The following is a 24,999-nucleotide window of genomic DNA, read 5'->3' as shown; positions in this document are numbered from 1 at the left end:
AAGTAATATGCTTGTTTATTTCCCCCAAAGAGATTAGAATACAAATGATGAGCTTGTAAATATATATGAAAGAATATATAAATATATATAAATATATAAATAAATATATATAAATAGTAAAACAAGATAGTATAAGTCAATCATCAAGGGCTAAAAAGTCTCTAAATGCTATTGGACTTCAGAGAAAAGAGCCAGAATGCTAAATATTTCATATATATTTGTTATTTCATTATGGAGTCCAGTGACTCAAGCACTATCATATTCTTCACTAACATAAGTTTTAAAAATTGTCTGGTTATCCACGCTTCCAATATTTGTTACAGAATATCAATCACTTCACTAAATATATACTACTTGGTTTAGATTAGCAAATCAGAAAGTATACCAAAGACTACAGTTAAATCAAGGTGAAGCTGTCTCTATGATTGAAAATACAGATTTCACTGGAAAGAAGCAGCTGTGTTCCTGAGGTTAGAGCACTTTGTTGCAGAAAGAATATCAATGGAGTGTTTATGAAATAACAAGGGAACATCACATCACAAAGAGCAATGAAAGCCTCTTTTAAAAAAATCTGTATAATAAACATGTCTAGATGGTTATGGTTCTGGCAGATCACTATAGAAGAAATATTAGAAAAAAATCTCTACTCATACATTTTTCATGAAATGTTCTGTATTACACATCACAGCTGCAAATCTGCCATCTGAAGTTTGCAGCTTCTTAATGACACCAGCGATTTAGGGCACAGGGTGGAGTTAGGCTGACATGTGACTGATGAGGTGGAAGTATGAGTCTGAGGGCCATTGAACACAGAGAATTTCCCAATGTATCATAATTACAGAAACACCTGTGCTGAGGAATTTGTGCTGAATCAGAGAAAAGACATGAAACTTAATGGTCTGCAAGATCCTTTATCTCAGACCCATGGCTGTTGGGGGTAAAGGATACAGTTGCATTTAAAAGTGATTTTAAGGCATTGGTTTTTATCCTTCTAGTAGATGATATTTCCATCATCTGAAAATGTTTGTCTCATTTGAGAATGGGATATTGGATATCAAAACACTGTTGAAATGTACTAGGAACATTTTCTGGAAAATGAGGCAGAAATGTAAGGTCACAAACTACTGAGCTTGATGAAGCACTCAAAGCTGGATTATTCTGAGTTTTGTTATCTTTACAACGTCCATTATTGATTGAAAAAAATTAAATACACATACATATTTTAAGCTAAGTAACACAGCATTTAACAGTGGGGTCACTCTTCAAGTTAGAATTCTTTCCCCAATGTGCTCTCAACCATCTGTTAACTCTCTGGGCAGGGATGGGGGAGAAGTTATAACAGTGGTATGCCTTTTACAAAAGAGTTCAGAAAAGATTTATTTACATGTAGACTGTGATTTGAGAAGGGTAAGAAAGGAAGATGAAACAACAAAATATGTTCATTAGGAGGGAAATGAAATTTACTATTTATAAGAAACAATATTTTTTAAATCAGTGAAAATAAAGCAAGTTCGGTAGATAACAGTAAATATAAAATAATTCAGTATATTAGAACAGTATATTAAATATTTATTTCTCTCTAAATATTTAATCTGTGATAAAAGACAATATTCTTTGGATAAATACTACATCTGAAGTTATTTATAAAAATGTTTCAGCAAATAACACATATTTTGGGCAATGTCTTTCTTTACATGAGTTATTTGACAGTCAGTCCTTTTTTAGAATATTCTAGTGTAAGAATAATGAATTCAAAATTTAAATACAGTATATCATTTATTATATTATTATAGAAGTAGCATGTTTACTAGTTAAAAATCAAAATGATAGAAAAAGAAAGGGTGAAAAGCAACAAAAGTTGCCCATTACATCATCAGTCAGATATATCTGCAATTAACTGACTGGTATAAATCCTTTCAGAAAATGTATCATATAACTTTCTCAAAAGAGATACAAAATTTAAACAACAGTCTGCTTTGTATATAAATTTAGGATCAAAGATTTATTACTCTTTTTTTTTTTTTTTTTAGACTGAGTTTCGCTCTTGTTGCCCAGGCTGGAGTGCAATGGCGCAATCTTGGCTCACCGCAACCTCCACCTCCCAGGTTCAAGTGATTCTCCTGCCTCAGTCTCCCGAGTAGCTGGGATTACAGGCATGTGCCACCATGCCCAGCTAATTTTGTATTTTTAGTAGAGACAGGGTTTCTCCATGTTGGTCAAGCTGATCTCGAACTCCCGACCTCAGGTGATTCACCCGCCTCGGCCTCCCAAAGTGCTGGGATTACAGGCATGAGCCACCTTGCCTGGCCGATGATTCTTTTTCATCTTATGTATTTATTGAATAATATGTATCACAGAGAGTATTTGAATAAATAAGATACAAATTTATTCTTAAATTTAAATATGAATAATATTAATTACATTTACCTGTGAACAATTAAGTAGGAAGATTGCATTTAAATGAGTAGGTTATCTGATCAGTAGAGAGGTGAAGTAATACTGCAAATAAAATACAGTAGCCTAAATACTATTTGTAGGAGAACTAAAGAAGGTAATAAGAGAATAGGACTTTGGTACATGCCCTCATCTAATCACCACAGATTCATAAGAAGCAGTTCTTTGTGGCTGTTCAGGCCTTGCATTTTGGAGCCTGATTTCTTAGGTTCACGTTCTAGCTCTAGCATTAACTAGCTGAGAGAATTTGGATGGGGAAAATGTTATCAATTTTAAGTAAATTGGAACTTTAGAGACTTTTTTTTTTTTCCAAGACAGGTTCTCACTCTCTTGCCCAGGCTAGAGTGTGCAGTGGCAGGATCATGGCTCACTACGGCCTCAGCTTCCCTGGCTCAGTAGAACTTACCACTCAGCCTTCTGAGTACCTAGGACTACAGGTGGGCACCACCATACCCAGCTAAATTTTTGCATTTTTTGTAAGCTACAGGATTCCATCATGCTGCCCAGGTTGGTTTCAAAATCCTGGGCTCAAGCGATCCACCTGCCTCAGCCTCCCAAAATACTGAGATTACAAGCCTTAGACACTGCACCTGGCCTAGAGAATGCATTGACCTCTCTAAACCTCGGTTTTTCTATCTGTAAAATGAAGTCATTGAGGATAAAACAAGTTATTCATTGCAAAGGAGTTAAAACATTTGCAGGTACATAGTAAGCGTTATGCAAACATTATTTTGAAATCAATGGCTTATGTTACAGTTTATTTTAGAGATGAGAAATTTGAAGCTTAGAGAGCTTGATATTTTCTATCACTTACCATAGAGGACTATGAAATAAAGCCAATTTTTCTGTCATATATTATTTTCTTTCCTCAAGTTTAAAAGAATATATATATTCTGTATTTCTCAAGTAACTAAGTTATTAATTACCTTATTTGTATCTCTAGCATCACAATAGCAAAGCCACCTAAATAAATAACAGAATGTGAATTTCCATGAAATTGATACGCATTTTTAAATTCTATTTTTTTCTCAAATAATCTACCACTTTACCCTAATCCTGACCTGGTTGGATTTTGCCATTTTTTAAAATTTGATATTTGTTCATTAGGGATTATTTGGGCATTGCTTTTTAACTTCCAAACCATTGCATTAACATCTGCTTTATCTTGCTGCTAAGTGTTTTGTGATCCCTTAAGTTTTGGATTTTCATCTGAGCTCTGCGACCGGCAGTCTGTGTTACCCTTATTAGATGATTTCCTTTGTGTAAGGTTTGGTCTCCTTACCTTGAAACTGGAAATAAAAACAGTACATATTTGTGGCATAGCTGCAAAAATTTTATGAAATAGAATGATGCTTAAAACAATATTTGGCACAAAGTAAGTTCTCAAGTACAAGCCATTAATAATAACAATAATTAGAAGGATCATAGGCTCTGAAGCTAGACCGGTTTAAAACTCGATTCTGTCGATAGCAGAAGTGCTACCTTGAATAAATTGCCTCAGTTTGCTCTATGCCTCAGTTTGCTCATCAATGAAACAAACGTCATGATATCTAAAATATACGCTTGTTGCAATGATCAAATGGAGTTAATGCTCATAATCTACTTACTACAGTGTATGCAATAATAATTAATTGTTTATAAAACAATTTTATAGGCAGATCAATTTTAACTTCAGTCACTGAACATATGTTGAGTTTTTTTTTATTCCTTACTCTTTTCCTCTTTAAAATTACATTTTAAATAGATTTTTTGCTTATTTTTTGAAAATATTTCTTTTTAAGGGAAGCTCTACATATAAATTCAATGAAGATATGAAAAGTCAAAACAAGTATAAAACGTTTAAGCAATGCCTTCAAACGCAAGCCATTTTTGGTAGGATTATATTAACAGGCTTATCCTGAACAATTCACAATCTTATTTATCCTTAGACGAGTCAGTGCCTGCCTGCCATAGGAGGAATGTCAGGATAATCAGGTATATAAGGTTACTTAAGAGAGTCTTATGGAAACACTGTGCTCTTTAGGATCAGGCAAAGAGAAACTCAAATCTTCATTTTTTACATGCTTGATTTGGTGAAATGGGTTAAGTTACTCAGTGTCATTGAGCTTCTGTTTTTTGTGGTTGCTGTTGTTGTTTGTTTGTTTTTCATCTATAACAAGTACTAGGAGTGTCTGTCTCTGTAAGTCACATTAATAATGAAATGATGTAACAAAATACCTTGCAAGTAGTAGGCTTTTCAACAATTGTTAGTTTCTGGCTGTCTACCAGTTGACAGCTATTCCCCCAGAGAAATAGACCCAGTAATACTTTGCTTTAAATTACTGCAGAAAGTAGAAGGAAGACATAGCAAAAATAAAACCAGCTACAGATAGCAGAGTTAAATTCCTTAGTGAGAACTACTCACAAAGAAAATTTTTATTACATTCAGAAGCCACAATTTAAAATAAGGCTGGATTCTGTCATACCTAATGATACGGTATAATCATAAAAATGTAATAAATACTTTCTAACACAATAATATTTCTTCTATACAATGAATACCTTCATAAGTTTTATATTTTGCTATTTTTATATATACCAATCAAATGTAATTGAATTTAAATGTTAGGATAATAATCCAGATCATAGAAGTTGAACAAAAGACCATCAGTTATAGCCTGTAGATGCCAAGGAATATCTCAGATGGATATGGGACCAGACCAGGAGAAACAAACAAACTCAACTCGAAATCGATCCTCATGGAGCAGGAGAATATCCTACTTGGGGATACAGTGTCATCCCAGATAAGAGGCTTTGAAGTCAGAATTAGTTTTTTTTTTTTTTAGCACCAAGCACATTGTGAATTCTCAAAACTGCTAAAGAAGCTTGGAATATTTTTGACCTAACTAATGTGTGTAATCAAATAAAACACCTGTTCACAAATGTGTCAATCTTGCCTTTGCTACTAAGAATTATTTATGAGTGCCTTTGTGAATCTTGATTACACTTTAATTGAAAATGGACACTTCCTTCCAAATTGTACAGTAGTGTTGAAATCTTCTGAAAATACAGAACATTAACCATGCCACTTTTATTGTAATATGAGGTTAGGAATTAACTGCTTTTCTTGATCTAGTTTTGCCAAATAATACATGAAATTATATGAAAAACATTTTTTTAAATGAAAGTTATGTAAAAATAAATATGCAATATAATTATGAATATTTGGAAAAGTAAAGTTTCCTATTGCTATGGTATCTAGTTTTGCTAAACTTTTAAGTATTATATCCCTACATTTAATAATTTATTGACTAAATAAATTCAATATAAATGGAATATTATGTTGCAAATATAAATTAAAACACTAGAATTTTAAATTGGTAAGCACAGGGTTTGGTTTACAGAGAACAACCAAAAATGTATTGACTATTTGAATTCAGCATTTCATTTAAACAATTTAATGTAGGTGTTCTTTAAAAAAGTGAACTAAATTTAAAAAATAGCATCTGGACCTATTACCTGCATTAAGAAAATATTTCCTTAGACAAATGTCTTATTATCAAACAAAAACCCAATTTTTATATCATTAGATTACAATCTAAAAAATTAACACTTTTACAGACTAAAATAGTTAATCATGCTTTAAGAAATCCTTAGGCATTGGGAATCTGTGGCTCACTGATTTAAGTGGCTAAAATTAATGATTCTAGAAAGCCAACCTTGGTGAATTTAAGAAAAGAACAATTTAAAAAATGAAAATAAAATTATAAGAGATTATTCGAGTATCATTTTTCCTTTAAATGAATGAACCAGAATGAATTCTGGTTTTGTCCTTAAATAAATGAATAGTACCCAACAGTAAATAGATTGTATATAAGAATTTCCAAATTTCCAACCCTCTAGAACTCACGTTAATATCAGAAAATATTTTTCAAGTCTCAAGACTACATTACCTAGCTAAGCAAAGTAAAAAAAAAATAAGTAAATTTTTTTAAATCTCAGGGCATTGAGGAGATACTACAAGTGATGATGGAGGTGATCTAGTACATCACTTATATTTTATCTGAAAGGTAGGAACCCTATTTAAAAAGTAACAAGATTGAGAAGTAAATAATTTGGTGGTTGCCAAGGGAGCCCTGTTACTTATTTTAGTTTTTTTTTTAAATTATCTGACTCTTATAACTAGGAGATTTTGGTCACACTTATTGTAAAATCAAATCCACATTTCCATCATCACACCTGCATTAGTTTTTAGATAAAATTGATATTTAGGGAAAAGTGGAAAGCTAATATTTGTCAATTGGATAGTAACACTCTTGAACTTGCTTTGGAAATTTACCACTAAATTATTAATTTATTGTGATACGTTGAGTATTAATCTCACCGGGATGTGTAGAAAGTTGCACTACCTGAGGGAAAAGTTTTCACCACCACACCACGCTTTAAAGTTATATTTTTAAACTTAAGATATTAGCTTTCAGAAATATAAAACATGATAATATCTTTGATCACCAATTTGTGACTTCAGGATCATTTGTTTTTAAAGCATGGGGCACACAAGTGAGGCACTAGCAGACAAATATTATTTTTGTTTCACAGACTTCTATATAACTAGATAGGATTCTGGCTCTGGTGTCTTAATTGGGCTGATGGAGTTACTCTCTGCATTGAAAAGATCTAGATATTTATCTTTTAGATAGATACAGTTAAACTTTTTTTAGGCTGGGAATGGTAGTTCACACCTGTAATCTCAACACTTTGGGAGGCCGAGGCAGTCAGATCACAAGGTCAGGAGTTCGAGACCAGCCTGACCAACATGGTGAAACCCCACCTCTACTAAAAATACAAAAATTGTCTGGGCATGGTGGCACGTGCCTGTAATATCAGCTATTCAGGAGGCTGAGGCAGGAGAATCACTTGAACCCTGGGAGGTAGAGGTTGCAGTGAGCTGGGATTCCACCACTCCACTCCAGCCAGAGTGACAGAGCGAGACACTGGCTCAAAAAAAAAAAAACAAACAAAAAAAACCTTTTTTTAAAAACGTTTTTGTGATCATTTTAAAATCTACTTCCAATTCTATATAAATCTCTGATAAGAGTAAATCTCTGATAAGAGTCTGTGTCTTTCTTTTTTTTTTTTCCATGAGTCAAACAGGTTTATATTTTCCAAATAAGAAAATGATGTACCTAAGCTTTATAAATGACATCTCCCATGTCATCAATAAAAATGATATACATCTTATTGTGGTTTTATTCAGCAAACAATTCCCAGAAATCACCTTTATTACAGGGAATAAAACAGATGGGTAACTCCCTCTTTTGGATGTCATATTTACACAAAGAAGCAACAATGTGCTCCCAAGCATAATATTAAAAAAGCATTGGGTTGGTGATGTTTCACTCAATAGATATGATATCTATTATAAATATATTTTAAAATCCTTCCTATAAATTTTTTTTTGTCAAAAATACAAAAGGATCTTAGCATAGATACATGGAAGAAATTCCCAATTCAGCCTAAATCACATTTAAGAAGTTGTAACTAACATCCCCGGACAACAAAATAAGAATAATGAATAAATTTAATCTCTCTATCTTGTACCTACTTTTTGTAAACTAGTCCATTGTCTGAAATTACCCAGGACATAAATACTATATGTCCTGATCAAACAAAGCCTGATATTCCTTTTCTACTTCAATTAAACACAGTATATTTCTTTCTGGAGCTTGAAGAGGGCCAAGGCTCAAATTACTGTGAATTCCTCCAGCCCTGTTTCTTCAGATTTCTACTTTGAAGGTCAATGCCAGTTGTTTTTTCCAATCTGAGTATTAAAAAAAAATTGTTTACTTCAACATAGCTAAGAGATGTATCTATACATCTCTTATGTATAGATACATAATATGAATGACGTATTATCAGGGACTGGAAAGTATTATTAAATTTACTCTAAGGCCGATCTCTTTGATTCCTTGAAGTCTTCTCACCAGTCCAAGTGTAATTCTATAATTCATGTAATTATTTCTAATTTCTTAATGGAAAGATAATGGTGTTTAGTGTGTTCTCAGATGAAACACAATAAATAAATGTAAATATGTGTAATACATATCAGTGGGAGAATATATATGAAATACACATACACACACACACACACACATATATATATATGACTATGCTTCTTCTATTGTTCAGTATTTAGCTGCCTTCATTGTGCTCCCATTACATGTGTCCCATCATGTAAAACATAAGAATTTGCAACTGGTGAAGACATGGAAGAAGGAAGTTAATAGCAGCATGCCATAAAACAAAAGTCATCAAAAATAATAGAGAATAAAGTATGAAAAAATATGATTTATTTAAAGAGAATGTGGCAATATCGTTTCATTTTATGCATTTCATGAAAAGATGAAACTAATATATGTAGTTTAGGAGGAGAATATTTACTTCTAGTTATTATGTAGCAGATCTAAATAGACTAGATACACACATGTGTGTGTATTAAAAATGGTATTGACACAGACAGGAGACAGGGAAATATTGGGTAGAAGAGGTCTATCCCTGGCAAGGGCCACACCCTCAAACCTGGACCTGTGACCTAAAGTGAGAACATGCATTCCTGTTTTCCTGCCCAAATGTTGCCTTTTTCAAAATCACCCTTACCTGCCCCACCCCCCCATCCTGTACCCATAGAAGCCCCAGGCTCCACTGGAAGAGTGGCAGAGTGGCACAGCAGCAGAGAAGGAGAGAAGAACAGCCAGAGGTCAAAGAGAATCACCTTGACTACAGAGGGATGGCTTGAGGGTGGGACCTCGGGAAGAGCTTGGCCAGGGACAGCTGAACTCCAAGGGAAGGCCACCTTTCCACTCCATCCCCTTTCCAGCTCCCCACCCCACTGAGAGCCACTTCCACCACTCAATAAAATCCTCCACATTCACCAATCTTCAATTCATGCCCGTAACCTGATTCTTCTCGGACACCAGACAAGGACCCAGGTGCAGGTGCAAGAAATTGTCACACTGACCCTCCACAGAGCTGTTTAGCACTTAAGCCATCTATTGATGGCAAAGCTAAAAGAACACAGTGTAACACATGCCCTCTGGGACTCTGAGGGTCGTGGGCAACCCCTAGATGTTGCCATGGGCCCACACAGAGTTCTGCTTCTGCTGGTTGCCCAGAAGCACTTGTCCTGGCCTCTACACCCAATCACCTGAGTGGTCGGTCCCCTTTCCACAGGGGTTGAGAGCTGCGAGCTGAGTAAATGAGCCAACCCCTTCACGAGTCCCACAAAAGGGTCAAGGGAACTATCCCATTTCAGTATTTTACTTTTAAAATAAATTCAACTTCTTGTTACATTATTACAGTAACTTAGCACTTATTTGCTAAGCGCATTACAATGTTAGTGTGTTAAGAATAAAAACTAACTGGCCGGGCGCAGTGGCTCACACCTGTAATCCCAGCACTTTGGGAGGCTGAGGGAAGATCACCTGAGGTCAGGAGTTTGAGACCAGCCTGGCCAATATGGCGAAACACCTTCTGTACTAAAAATACAAAACTTAGCTGGGCGCAGTGGCAGGCGCCTGTAATCCCAGCTACTTCGGAGGCTAAGGCAGGAGAATCACTTGAACCCAGGAGGCGGAAGTTTCAGTGAGCTGTGATCCCACCATTGTTCTCCAGCCTGGGCAACAGAGTGAGACTTCATCTCAAAAACAGAAAAAAAAAAAAAAAAGAAAACTAATTGTGGGTTTTACCCTCTCAAATAGTTCCAAAGCTGCATAGATTATGAACCTATAGATTTGAACTGCATAGATTATCTATGCAGCTGATATATAAAAATCAATCATGTCCTCTAGTAGAATATTAGAACAGACATTTCCTTTTATGGAGGAATTTCTATTATATTATTTTAAAAATAATTCAAGTATGATTAATTTATTTCAATTCATAGATATGGAACAATTGCTTAAATAGTCAACAGGGCATTTCTGGTCCTCAGCTTGATTATTTTCACAATTATGTAAACAAAACATTAAGGGCAGTGGGAAGCAGGAATAAAGTGGGGATGGTTAATGGGTACAAAAAACAGTTCGAAGGAATTAGATCTAGTGTTCTGTAGCACAAACATAATTTATTGTAGATTTCAAAATAACTAAAACAGTGGAGTTGGAATGTTCCTAACACAAGGAAATTATAAATGCTTGAGGTGATGAATGCCCTCAATTATCTCAATTTGATCATTACAAAATGTTCTCTCATTTTCCACCAACTCAAGCTTCCTCGGTGTGCTCCCTCCACTTCTGTACATCCTTTCCTGTATCCAAATGATTTACACAGACTTCCCCCCATGCTTTCACTGTTTCCTGAAAATAACTTTATTATTAAATAGATCTTACCATTGTCATCCTTTATTTGTGTTCCTCCACACTTTGAGATGACTTATTGTCATTATCATATCCTCTGGTGTCCAGCACACTGACACACAGCTAGTAAGCCACCAATAAATAAATGATTGCAGCTTTTTAAAAATCAGTGAAATACAGACAGAAATACAGCAAGAGCTTCAGAGGGGGCAGCCACCTGACATAACACTGGGTGAGTTTCCTGCAATGAGTGGATGATATTAAGCAGTAGTAAATCAATAACCGCATGACAACAACCAGCCTTCAATAGGCTCTTCTGTAGTAATATTGTCTACCAGGTGTGTACACAGGTTTTGTGACTGCTGAAGCTTATATAATGGGGGAGTGGACTCTTTAAGAATAATCATCCAAAATTATGAATAGGAGAACCCCAAGGCCTTGCCAGGAAGGGTTCCTGCAAGGGTCCCTAAAGCCTAAGCTTTGTAACTTCGTATAATCTGCTCCAGGTATGGGTCAGGTTGCCAAAGAGGGTGGATGTTTTGCTATAGTTGTACTAAAAACAGTTTACTTCCAGTGGAATGTATGATCCTAACTGGAGAGATTTGAAGGCAAATATGAATAAGCAAGACAAACAGAAAGGAAATAATCTGAAGAAATCTTCAATTCTTAAACATAGTAGTGAATGGGAAGAAAAGGATCTGAAAGGAAGCTTAATGTAGTTTAAGAAAAAGATTTCCTACTCACTGTCTGTGTAACCTGAGGCAATTTAATTAACCTCTTTCAGCCTTTATTAACATAATCACGATGTCAAGTAACAAATAGCATTTTCTGTGCCAAGTACTATTCTAATCACATTCTAACATACAGTAATACATGTAACTTCCACAGAATAATTACACTATTTTACCCCTATTTTACAACCGAAGAAACTGAGGCACGTGGACTTAAGTCATTTGCTGATATGTACACCCAGAGTCCAGATTCAAACCCAGGTTTCTGCTCCAGAGCCCGCTTCCCCACACACACAATCACCTTCATCCGTAAAAGCAGGGGAGAGCTACGATGAGTTACTGTCATGGGCACCGTTTACTTTGTGCATTCTAGTTTCTCCCTCAGGTGTCGATCCCTAGGAACAGAGTCAGAAACAATGATTCAGGAGCACATGGTTTATTAAGTGCACTTTCTTCAGGGAAAATCTGTGAGATGGTGAGGAAGGTCAGCTGGATGAAGGGATAGAGCAAAAGTGCAGGCTCAGGTCCCAGGCAAAGTGTAGCCTTCCCCTGAACCATAGGCAGCTCTGGAGCACAGCTTATCCTCACAGAATTAACTGCCCCTCCCAACCCACCTCTGCACCTCTGGGCAAGGGAGAAAGGCTTGCTTTCTTGTATTTTTTTTTTTAACAGCCTTATCAGTACATCATAGGCTTAGGTTGGCTACCTGGTCCAGGAGCAATAGAAGAGCAGAGTCTGCAACCTCCCAGCACAAGTCTCTTGAGAATGTGGGCAGTGAGTTTTTACTACCCAATGCTCATGGCACCTGGAAGAAGGGGATCTGGGTGGATTCTCATTGCCTCTAAAACAGTTCTTAATGCATGATGGTTACTCAATAAACAGTCATGTGCCGCAGAGCAACATCTTGATAAACATCTCATGTACGTTGGTGTTTCAAAAGACTATAAAGAAGCTGCCCTATACAGGTCTACTATTTTTATCTTTTATATAGTACCTTTACTGTATCTTTTCTATATTTAGATACACCAATACTTATCATCTTGTTCAAATTTTCTGCAGTATTCAGCTCAGTAACATGCTATACAGGATTGTAGCCTAGCAGAAAGAGGCTATACCATATAGTCCAGGTGTGCGGCAGGCTGTACTGTCTAGGTTTGTCTAAGTACACACTATGAAGTTCCCACAACAAAATTGCCAAATGATGCATTTCTCATAACTCATCCCCATTGTTAAGTGACATGTGACCATATTTGGTACCATTTATTGGTCATATTTGTTAAAGAGTAAAAGGAGAAGCAAAATCCTATGTTTTCAGTTTTGGCTGAATATGTTACAATGTTGAATAAACACAAAGATTAATCAAATTGAGGATTTTATCCAATATTGAGTGGAGAGGGCTACACGTGATATGTTCCCAAAGATATTAAGATGTACAAATTACAGTGGGTATTCTGGCTGCCTAAATATAGGATGTATACTAATGATCTTAATGCATAGATTTTGGAGTTTGTGTAGTTTATTCTCTGCCAGTTCACTGCATTTAAATAAGGTGATAAAAGCACTATTGCTTTCATATAAAACATCCTAGATATGCTTCAGTCACCACACAAAAAAATCAGTAGGTGATTTAGGTTCGTAAACTAGGAAAGAAGGAAGAGATAACAGTTTACCAAATATCTGTTCACCAGTCAGTCAAAAAAGTAAATTGGACAGAGCTTTGAGTCTCCTAAAGAATAGATGGTCATAGGCATTTTTTTAGAGTGACATAAATAGTTCTGACTAAAGAGTAAGACTCCTCCAAGCTCTGTTGAGGCTGATACATTCTCTAGTGCATCCAAGAGATGTAGCTATTATACATAAAAGAGTGGGTACAGGGTAAGACATATTTTTATGTCTCTACCTAGGACACAGAGTCAAGGGAAATCAAACTGATGAGTAGTTAGTGGATATAGAAAAGAATCCAAGGCAATGCTTAGATGTGGTAGCTCCATCTAACAGAGTGCTGGCATTTGCGGCTTACCATTTGAGGAGCCTATGGGTGGCCCTGGACAGCAGCTGATAGGAAAGATAGAGAGAATATTACCCACTGCTTTCATGATAACAACCCAGGTTTTCTGATGCACAAGACCATAATCCAATAACTACAGTACTTGAAACCACAGGAAAATTGCAAACTATCAGCTCTAATGACCGAAAGAGTATAAAAACAAATTAATCAGATCTTTGTAGTTGAAATTCAGGTCAGGGGTAAACTTTTTTTTTTATGTGCTGAATTCATAAAATATCCATTTTTATGTTATTTCACTTCTTAAAAGCATACTAATTGATAACTCACTGATTGCAATTTTTATAACTTAAACATCTCATGCATTCAAAATGGGCACAGACTCAGTGAAATTACTCACTCCCACTCAATAAAAAATTCTGTCAAAGTTTCAGAATATTTTACCACAGAATTAAAATAAAAACCCAGCACACAACTCACCCTTCACATTTTAGAATTAACCTAATTAGTACCAGGGGGAGCACCTTACTTTTTTGACTGATTGGCAAACAGATATTTGGTGAACTATTATCTATTCCTTCCTAGGACCAGGGGGAACACCCTAGAAGTCAAACCACTTTCAATGTTTTGTTTTTAGAAAATGACTTATGTCTGTATGAGACCAGAATATTAGTTAATTGAAAAAGTATAAACAAATTACATTTAATAGGGAATCTTCCTTTTTAATATTTTTTTTAACCTACTGGAATAAAGATTATGTCCAGACATTTTCGGGAGATTCCACAATAAATTCAAAATATTCTGGTTTTTATGTATCACAAAATCCATCTCCCTGTTGAATATTATCAATAATTAAAGATTCAGTTGAATTCTGAGAAGTTAAAAAAATAACAAATGCCGACGTATACATAATAGTTGATCTTAGATGAATGCATTGCTAAGAGGAAAACCTTGGACAAATTAAATTAACAGTTTAATTGAGCAAAGAATGATTTGCTAATCAGGCAGCCCCTGAACCAGAATAGGGTCAGAGACTCTAGTGCTACCATATAGTAGAAGAAAATTTAGGACAGAAAAACGGAAGTGACATACAGAAAATAGAAGTGAAGTTCAGAAACAGCCAGACTGACTACAGCCTGGCATTTGCCGTATTTAAAGATGGCTTTAACATTTGGCCACCTTTGGCTAAAACTCGATGATTGGCACAAGGCTATGTACAGCTGTTTACACATCCAGTTACGTTAGAGTTCACTATATACAGAGAAACTGTTAAAATATGCAAAGAGACAGCTTTAGACCAAACTTAATGTAGCACATCTGAATAAATATATGTGGTTTGGTAAACCACTAGAGCTCTCGTTTTATGTCCTTGCAACTCAAGAGACTGTGTAGCTTTCAAATGTTAATATTCCTCATTGTTGACTAAGGGAATCTTAACTCTGTGCATTCAGAACCTGTAATACTCTTTGAACATTTGCTATGTGTTTTGCCTTTTGGCAGGTGTGGGATATTAAAAAAAAAAATCCAGGCACTTGAAATAAGAAATCTATAAATTTATCGGAGCGAGAAACACATGGTGTTAACAAAAGACCATGAGATCTGCAGAAGAAAAAGGGAAAGATTTCTTTTCTTTTTTTTTGGAGGGGGGAGTGCGGACAGAGTCTCACTTTGTCACCAGGCTAGAGTGCAGTGGTGCAATCTCTGTTCACTGCAACCTCTGCCTCCCTGGTTCAAGCAATTCTCCTGCTTCAGCCTCCCGAGTAGCTGGGATTATAGGCACAAGCCACCACACTCAGCTAATTTTTGTATTTTTAGTAGAGACAGGGTTTCACCATGTTGGCTAGGATAGTCTCGATCTCCTGACCTCATGATCCACCCACCTAAGCCTCCCAAAGTGCTGGGATTACAGGCGTGAGCCACCGCGCCCAGTCAGAGAGCTTTATTTTCTATAAGCAATCTTCAGATTGGGGAGACAAAGCCTTCTGCACAAGCCAAAAAATGTGCTCCAAGGAGGGGTTAGGGAGAGTTAGGGATTAGAAAAGCAAGAAATGTAGGGCAGGGCGGGGAATCAGAGGAGAGAGGAAGAGAGATTTTTGGGGGTTTTCTTGCTGTTGTTGTTTGTTTGTTTGTTTTTGAGGCAGGGTCTTGCTCTGTCACCCAGGCTGGAGTGCAGTGGCACAATCACAGCTCACTGTAGCCTCGACCTCTTGGGCTCAAGCGATCCTCCCTCTTCATTTTTTTTTTTTTTTGGAGAGATGAGATTTCACTATATTACCCAGGCTGGTCTCCAGCCCCTGGGCTCAAGCAATTATCCAACCTTGAACTCCCAAAGTACTTGATTATAAGCATGAGCCACTGTGCCTCTGGTCCAGTCTTGATTAGATTATCTTTAAGCCTTTAAGCCCCAAATAGCCAGTCTCTTTTAACTGCCTGGTTTCAGGTAGTTGGTGGGTTGGCACAAGGCTGCCCATTGATGGTCAGTAGGGGCATTTCCAGCTGCAGTCTATTTCAGCACTGACAACAGGAACTGATTGGCTTGGTTGTATAAAGGGAGGTGCTGTGACACTTTTAGAACATCTTTTCGAGAATGTAGAGCACTTGACTGCTCCCTCATCCAGTCATGGCTGCCTGATCCAGTTTAACTTCGAGCACCTCAGCTAGCCATGCGGAGTCCATTTTTTTCTGTTGGCTGGGGTCATACTTTAACAATGAAATTATGCAGCAGCTTAAAACAAACGATGAAGTGTGTCACAAAGAGAAATACCCTGTAAATTAAGATGATGTGGGGGAAAACGAAGGAATGGTCAAGATGATTTCTTGAAATAAGTAATATTTAAGGTAGGACTGAAGGACTAATTCTTAGTAAGAGTAACTGTTGACTGTTGATATAATCATTTAAGGGAGGTGGGACCAACAAGGTCAAAATTCCCACTGATTAATTTCAGTACAAAATGAGTTTCAGTAACAAAAATTTCAAAAGCAAGATAAAAAAAAAAACAAAACAGCCAAAAGAGCAATTATATTTGTAATCAAGTAGTTTTCAATACAAACTGAGAATTTATAAAAACTTGGATTAATTTTTTCTTAAAACAAAAACCCTATTTATTGACAAATAATGTTAAATAATTTCCTTTTTAAGAAATGCTTTCTATGATATTACACACTATATGTATCAGAGATCGTGCCTCACTCTCCTACAATTAAATTAATAAGTCCTAGGATTTCTCTACATTTCACACTATGTGGCAGATGGTTATTGCTTGACATATATCTGTTAAGTAGATAACTTAATGAACAATACAGTACAATTTTGGTTTACAGACAAAAGTCTCCTTTTCATAAGACTACCCATCAAGTAAATCCTGCATTGATGTTCTGTTACTTGAATCATACGGCAATTATATGGGAAACGTACTAACATATTTTCTATGCCTAATTTGAATAATAAATGACTTTTCAAAAGTGCATAAATAAAAATGTGATACATTTGTGTGCAAATGCATATATATACATATATGTATATATAAAACTATCATGTCTCCATGATCACTGCACTACAATCAAGTTCTTCAGAGAAGCAGAACCAACAGGATACCCGCCAAAAAACACACAGACACACTATATATATTTTTTATATATATATATATATATATATATATATATATAACTGAAGAGTTGGCTCATATGATAAGGGAGGTTGAGAAATATCATTGTTTATGATATGCTGCCTGCAAGCTGAAGACCCAGGAAAGCCAGTGCTGCATTCCAGCTCAAATCAGAAGGCTTGAGGACCAGGGGAACCAATAGTGCAAATCCCAATTCAAGGGAAAGAGCAGACCAATTTTCTAGTTTAAGCAAGAGGCAGGAAGAAAATGTCATGAATTCATCCTTTCTCTGCCTTTTCTTCTATCCAGACCCTCAGTGAATTGGATGAGGCCACCCGCAATGGAGACCGCGATATGCTTTACTGAGTCCACCAATTGAAATGCCAGTCTCATCCAGAAACACCCTCACAGACATGGCAAGAAATAATGTTTAATATGGGCACCCTCTGGCACAGTGAAATTGACAGATAAACTTAAACGTCACAAATCCAGCCCTTGTCAACTTGGCAACCATAAATATCTCCTTAAAATTATACTTAATCTTCACATGAAGACAATAAAAAGGTCATAATTTCTCCTAATACTTTGTTCCATGTACAATAGAAAATGCACTGTCTTCCCCAGAAGATGTTATGAAGCACTTGAGTGATGTTTACTGCTCTCCTTTATATTCTGTACTTAATTTCTGTGATGTAAAATCAACAGTATTTAAATACTGATGTAAAGTCAATATACCTAATACTGGATGATAACATAAGTAAAGGAATAAGAGAGAAAACACACACACACACACACACACAACCATTTCCAGAAAAATAAGGAAGTACTCATGACAATTACAGATCATTCACCCCAGCCATCACAGTAACTCCCTTGTTTGATGCAGAGGTTGCAGTGAGCTAAGAGCGTGCCACGGCACTCCAGCCTGGGTGACAGAGCGAGATTCCATCTCACAAACAAAAACAAAAACAAAATACCTCCCTTGTTTGCCTGTTGATTCAGAGGCATGAGGAGTCCATATGGTTGGGAGATAATCTTAACTTCTAGTTTAATAGAATCACTGCTCTGTCTCTTGATCGAAATATTTCTTTCTCTAGAAACAAGACCTCTAGGCCAGCAGACCATAATAGCATGAGAACAGGAAGCAAAAATTTTGTTCATGGGTACTAGAGATAATTCTGGGTAAAGCCACTCCCATTTTAACTCCCTGATTTCTGGACAAATGAATCTTGGCTATGGGAGAAACAGTAACATATATTGGAAACTAATTCAGAGCATATAAAGCCTTCTAGAGAACTTCCACCAGCCCTGCAAAATATTGTCACCTAGCTGGCACTGTAAGTGAATCTTCAAAAGGCCATTGCACTGTTTTATCAGGTTGATAAAGAATAGGGTAAGGTCAGTGAATTCTGTAAGCGTGGCTTCATTGATACACTCTTTTGCTGTGGTGTGAGTTCTCTGGCAGAAGCGATATTGTGTGGAGTACCCTAATCTTGCATGAGGCATTCTGTAAGTCCACAGATGGTAGTTTTAACAGAAGCGACGCATTCAGGGAAGGCAAATATGCATCCAGAGTAAGTGTTTATGCCAGTAAGGACAAAGCATTCCATATTCCATGATGGAAGAAGCTCATTGTATCCAATCTGCCTCCAGGGAGCTGGCTGATTGCCCCTGGCAGTAATGCCTTTTCAGGGGCTCAGTGTTTGTCTCTGCTGCTGGAAGACTGGACACTCAGCAGTAGCTTTAGCCAGGTCAGCTTTGGCGAGTGGAAGACCATGTTGCTGAGCCCATGTAAAAACCTTCATCCCTGCCACAATGGCCACACTGTTCATCAGCCCACCGTGCAATGCCTGGGCGGCTATGGAAGGAGGCTGGCTGGTATCCCCAGAATGGGGCATCCTAGTCACTTTATTGTTAAAAATCCACCTCTGCTAAGGTCACTACATGGGACACAAATATCTATGGGTTTTCTGTCTAGTCAGTTTTTTTGTCCATCCACGTGTCTCTCCCCCAAATTTCTTTGTCAACAATTTTCTGATCATGTTCCTTCCAAGTCTCTGACTATCCAGCCAAATGATTGGCCTCAGGCCACCGATTGCTAATTATCCACATTTGGCCATTTCTCCTTCCAAGTAAAGTGAACACTCAGCTGCGCTCCTTGTATTTTTGCATACAGGGAGTATTTCTCTTTATCCATGTTATTTAGGGGTGTCCCAGCAAGGGGCTATAGTGTTGCAATTGTCCACTTTCGGCTGGGGAACTGCATATAATGCAGTGCCATCTGGAAGCCAGTCCCAAGTCTTTTCTTTCTCTGTAAACTGATCATAGGGAGGTCTCCAGGAGGCCGTGGGTGCAGGCTGGGAGAGAGAAGGCTGTGCAGCAGGGGAAAAGGAGCTATGGGCATTTGGGCCACTTCTTTATGTAATTTCTTTGAGTTTCTAAGGCCTGCTTGGACTCAATCACATACATACCACTTCCTTTTAATAGCGGAGTGCTCCTGTGCATACCCAACTTTATGGTTCAATGTGTCAGATAATATCCAGTTGATAATGGATAATTTTGTGGTCCATGGTTAAGTACCAATCTCTCCTAAGACTCAGAAGCAGGTCAAGAGACATTTCTCAATAGGAGAGTAGTTAACAGCATGGCTTTACTAAAAAATCCTAATCCTAAAATCTGTTATGTGGTATGATCACAGCTCACTGCAACCTCGAAAATTCTGGGCTTCAGTCATCCTCTCACCTCAGCCTCCCAAGTAGCAAGGGCTACAGGTGCACGCCATCATGCCCAGCTAATTTTGTAAATCTTTTGTAGATACGGGGTCTTCCTATTTTGCTCAGGCTAGTCTCACACTCCTGGCTTCAAATTATCTTCCACTCCTGGCCTCCCAAGTCTCTGGGATTAGCAGTATAAGCCACCACGCGCAGCCTCTGTGTCAGCACTTTTTCTAATTCTGCTATCTGTAACATTAAATGCAGAATCTCTACCTATTGAGCCTCCTTTCAATAAATCAGCCTGATTCAACTCTGTGCTCCTTCCACCATCATCCTATACCCTTCTCGTTGGTTCCCAAACATGTTTCCTGGATTTCTGTCTGTATAAACTAGAAAACTCAAGCAATTCTTTTGTAGTGTAACACACCTCTTTATGTGTCACACATTGTATCTCATCTTAAGAGTCCTGCTGAGACTTGAGTCTAGTTATAGATCAAAATGCAAAAAGGAATGGTTGGGGTGGGACCTGAAGAGAATCAGTGTTGTCTTGCACAGCAACTTCCTTAGGCAATGCAGGGTTAATCCCTCAGATGGAAACAGAATGTCTGATACCACTCTGGATGTAAAAGCTGATATCACTGAAGGTAGGGAGGCCTGGCAAAGAAGACTCATTAGAATTTAAGGGTTCAACAATTCCCAGCTTTACCAAGGTCTTCCCACATTTCCTTAGTCCAATTGTCAAGATCGTGTCTGTGTGTGTGTGTGTGTGTGTATGTATGTTTTCCTAATCAACGTAAAGGGTGCTCACTTTAACAGTAGGCACCCTCCAAAGCTAGAAGTTCAACTTGCATTTTAATTCAGCCAATCACAGATGAAATTTTGTGTTTAATTTTCAGCAATTTGAGTCTTGTGCTACAGGAAATAAAGATCTCTTTCAGGACACACATAGAAGAGCTTAGGTTATTTATATGTGGGAAATCTCATGGGTTATTTAAGCTGGGAAATCCAATCCCTGAGTTGATCCTTTTCTTGCACTATTCTGTCCAGGGACATTAATAGCAACCAGCCAATGTTATTACATTCATTAATTTTCCAAAAATGTTACAGATGTCATATACAGAGGCAGCCAACTCCTTATTTCATATAAGCATTTGAGTAGGAGTAACATATGCAGATATTTTGTGTGTCTCTATCTTGAAATCTAATCAGATTAAAGAACCCATTTCAGAAACCCAGGAACAAATTCAGAAAACTCATCTTTGAACTTCTATTCTTCTAAAACCACTCTCAGTGCCAAAATCTGCATTAGTCAGTATTCTCCAGAAAAACAGAGCCAATAGGATATCTATAAATCCATATATCTAGACATAGTTTTATATGTGTAATATTTACACAGAGGGAGAGAGAGAGAGAGATTGAGAGAGAGATGATGAGAAATTGGCCCACATGATTATGGAGGCTGAGATGTCCTACCATCTTCTGTCTTCAAACCGGAGAATCAGGAAAGCTGACCAGGTAATTCCAGTCTGAGTTTGAGCACCTGAAAACCAGAGGAGATGACAGTGTAAATCCCAGTTCAGGGGAAAGGCTATCATTTCACCTTAAGAAGGAAGGCAGAAGAAAAAGGGGCAAGTTTGCCCTTCCTATGTCTTTTGATCTATTTAGGCTTTCAACATGCTGGCTAACACCCACCCATATTGAGGAGGGCTATCTACTTTAGTGAGTTCACCAATTCAAACGATGAATTCATTTGAAAACACTCTCACAGACACAGGAAAAATAATGTTTAATCTGGGCACCCTGGGGTGCAGTCAAGTTGACACATAAAATCAGCTATCACTCATGCCCGTAATCCCAGCACTTTGGGAGGCCGAGGAGGGTGGATCATGAGGTCAGGAGATCGAGACCATCCTGGCTAACACGGTGAAACCCCGACTCTACTAAAATAAATAAATAAATAAATAAATAAATAAATAAATAAAAATTAGCTGGGTGTGGTGGCAGGTGCCTGTAGTCCTAGCTTCTCAGGAGGTTGAGGCAGGAGAATGGCGTGAACATGGGAGGTGGAGCTTGCAGTGAGCCGAGATCACGCCACTGCACTCCAGCCTGGGCGACAGAGTGAGACTCCACCTCAAAAAAATAAGAATATGGACACAAGTCAGTCTAGTGAGTCCACACAGCCAGGAGATCAACAACCTTGGGAGATCAGTAACCTCCTCTGGCCGACAAGGCGGCACAGGCTTCCCATTTTCCCAAATCCTCACTCGAGGGTTACATAGATTCAGATGACAAAGTCTGAATGAGTGAGACTCGCATCAGACCCCAAGAATGAATGTGGGTCCCTCATCCTCATCTGAACCAGGAAGTACTTTATAAATTCAGCCTTATAAACTTAGTATATGACTATGGAGGGCCAAACAATACAGAACATGTAGCCACAAATACAGCCCTCCCTTATCACTCTCCACCTCTCCAGATTAACACAGTCTGGTCTGAGTGATTTCCTGAACCCAGAGCTGCTGAACAGAACAAAGGCCAATTACCCAGAGGTCCCGGAGTATCATGCTAACCAGCCTTAGCACAGCTGTAAGATTTAACCTTCTCTATTGAAACAAATTAAATAGCACAAGGGACAATTTCAGGGCATTTTTGGAGCAACAATGATGGCATAAACATTCTTAAACTCGCTTCTTTAGAGATAAACTGTAAATTAGAGCTAATTCCAAGAACTGTGACATAATTCCACATTGGGAATTAGAGCAAATGATGTATAGCTCCCTTCTAATAAAATATTTCTGAAAAATAAATAACAAAGTCAGCAGACATTCTAAGTGTATATAGTAACCACAAAATACAATACTTGCTTATATCAACATCAGCTATTAAAGAGATTAAAAATACAAATCCTTGGACTCATGTATATTTGTTCATATTAAAATCTGCATTTCTGAAGAAAAATATAAATTTATTGGGCAAAACAAAATCAAAACAAAATTTGAAAACAACAAATTTCCAAAACTATGGAAGAAATTTAAAAAGAGTTTAATTCCCAATCACACAGTTATCATTGTGAACATGAGACTCACACTACGTCAGTACCTCTGAAAATGTAGTCAGTAGACTGTTGCTGTTGTGCTACAAAATATGGACAGAAATTGAGAATTATCCTGTGGAAACTTTCAATGCAATTTGACATTTTGATGACCTCTGAGCATGTGATTTCATACATTACCAAAATATTAGGCTGTAAAGAATTGGGGAAAAAAAATGCCTTATCACATACAGTTTGAGAAACACTGCTCAAGATTATTTCTTCCAAAGACATTTCTTCTCATGTACTTAGAAAAATCTTTTGTTGGAAACACACACAATGATCATGAGTATCTACATATTACCTCTCTGAAGATTTTGTACATCTGAGGATATTGATATAGGAATCATCAAGAGGATGATCTTTGTCAGCTTATCATCCTTCTAGGCACAAATAATAAAATTTAAACAGGAAAGAAAATTGTCTCCCATAACAAGACTTTTGGAAGTGGGGAAGTATAAGCAGTTAAATCAGGGGCACCATGGAGGTTCTTTTTTCCATTTACTATGACATCCACAAGAATCCAGTTCTTGAGATGGTTGTAGCTCTGGTCATCACTTGCTCACACTGAAGTAGGGAAGTCTCCTTCCATATGACCTTTTCAAAGAAAAAAAAAACCTAATTAGGTAATTTTTAAGCAAACTTCCCTCATTTTGCATTGCCAGAATTGGGTTATGTGTCCATAACCAAGGCAATTGGTGCCAAGAAGACTGGAATTATCATGTTTGTTTTATGCTAATAAAAATTCACCCACCTTTTGGTTTGGAAAAAGGCCATCCATTCATGAAAGAAGCTAAAATCTATTTTTTAAAAAGAAAAGTGCTTAAGGTAAAAGGAAGAATGGCAGTGAGGCAGACAATATATCTCCCAGAAAGGCATTTAAATATTGACCATAGATGATATTTCTTCAGGGAGTATGTGATAACAACTGAAGAGGGTCCAAGAACAAGTCCTGAGAATATTGAATATGTTGATATTGGGAGAAGAGAAAGATTCGGCAATAGAAAATGAAAAGCCACCTCCCCGGAGGCACTCGTGTTATGGAAATAGCAGAAGAATTTGTTTAAATAGTTAACTGTGACAAAAGATAATAAGAAATCAAATAGAATGATCGTTGACCTTCTAAAAATTATATTTAGTGAGAGAAAGTCCCTAGGGATTTTAGAATAACAAGTCAGTGGAATGGTGGGCACATCCCAAAATGGAGTGATAAGGTTTGTGAATACAAAGGGAAAAAAAAGAAACCAAAAGATGTTCAATACACAGAGAAAACCTGCTGGGAATTTGTGGTAGGCAGAATATGGGCCCCCTAAAGATGACCATGTTTCAATTGTTACAATCTGTAAATATGTTACCTTACATGGTAAAAGGGTGTTTGCAGTTAATAATTTAGTATCTTGAGATAGAAAGATAATCCCAGATTATTTCAGTGGGCTCAATATAATTGTAAGCATTCTTTAAAAAAATTTTTTTGTGATGAGTTTGGGTATATACATACACCCAGGAAACCATCATCACAATCAAGGTAATAAAATATGCATCACTTCCAAAAGTTTTATTCCTCTTTTTCATTCTTTCCTTCCTTCCTCTTTCTTTTCCTTCCTTCCTTCCTTTCCCCTTCCCTTCCCCTTCCTTTCCTTCCCTTTCCCTTCCTTTCCTTTTATCCTTTTTTTCCTTTCCCCTTCCCTTCCTTTCCTTCCCCTTCCCTTCTCTTTCCCTTTCCCTTTGACTTCCTTTTCCCTTCCTTTCCTTTCCTCTCCTTTCCCTTCCTCTCCTCTCTTTTCCCTTCCTTTCCTTTCTCTTTCTCTCTCTACCTCCTTTCCTTCCTTCCTTTCTTGTAATAGGAACAACGTAAGAAAAATCACAAGGGTTCTCGAAAGAGTGAGGCAGGAGTGAAAGTCAGAGAGTTTTGCCAATGGCACACTGCTGACTTGAAGATGAAGGGATGGGCACCTAGCCGAGCAATGCTTGGCAGCTTCTAGAGGCTGAAAAGGCAAGGAAACAGATTCTCCCCTAAAGCTTCTAGAAGGAATCAGCCCTGTAGAAACTTAATTTCAGCTCAGTGA

Source organism: Pongo pygmaeus, chromosome 3, assembly GCF_028885625.2.
Source record: "Pongo pygmaeus isolate AG05252 chromosome 3, NHGRI_mPonPyg2-v2.0_pri, whole genome shotgun sequence".
NCBI classification, from domain to species: Eukaryota; Metazoa; Chordata; class Mammalia; order Primates; family Hominidae; genus Pongo; species Pongo pygmaeus.
This window is presented reverse-complemented; position numbering follows the sequence as displayed.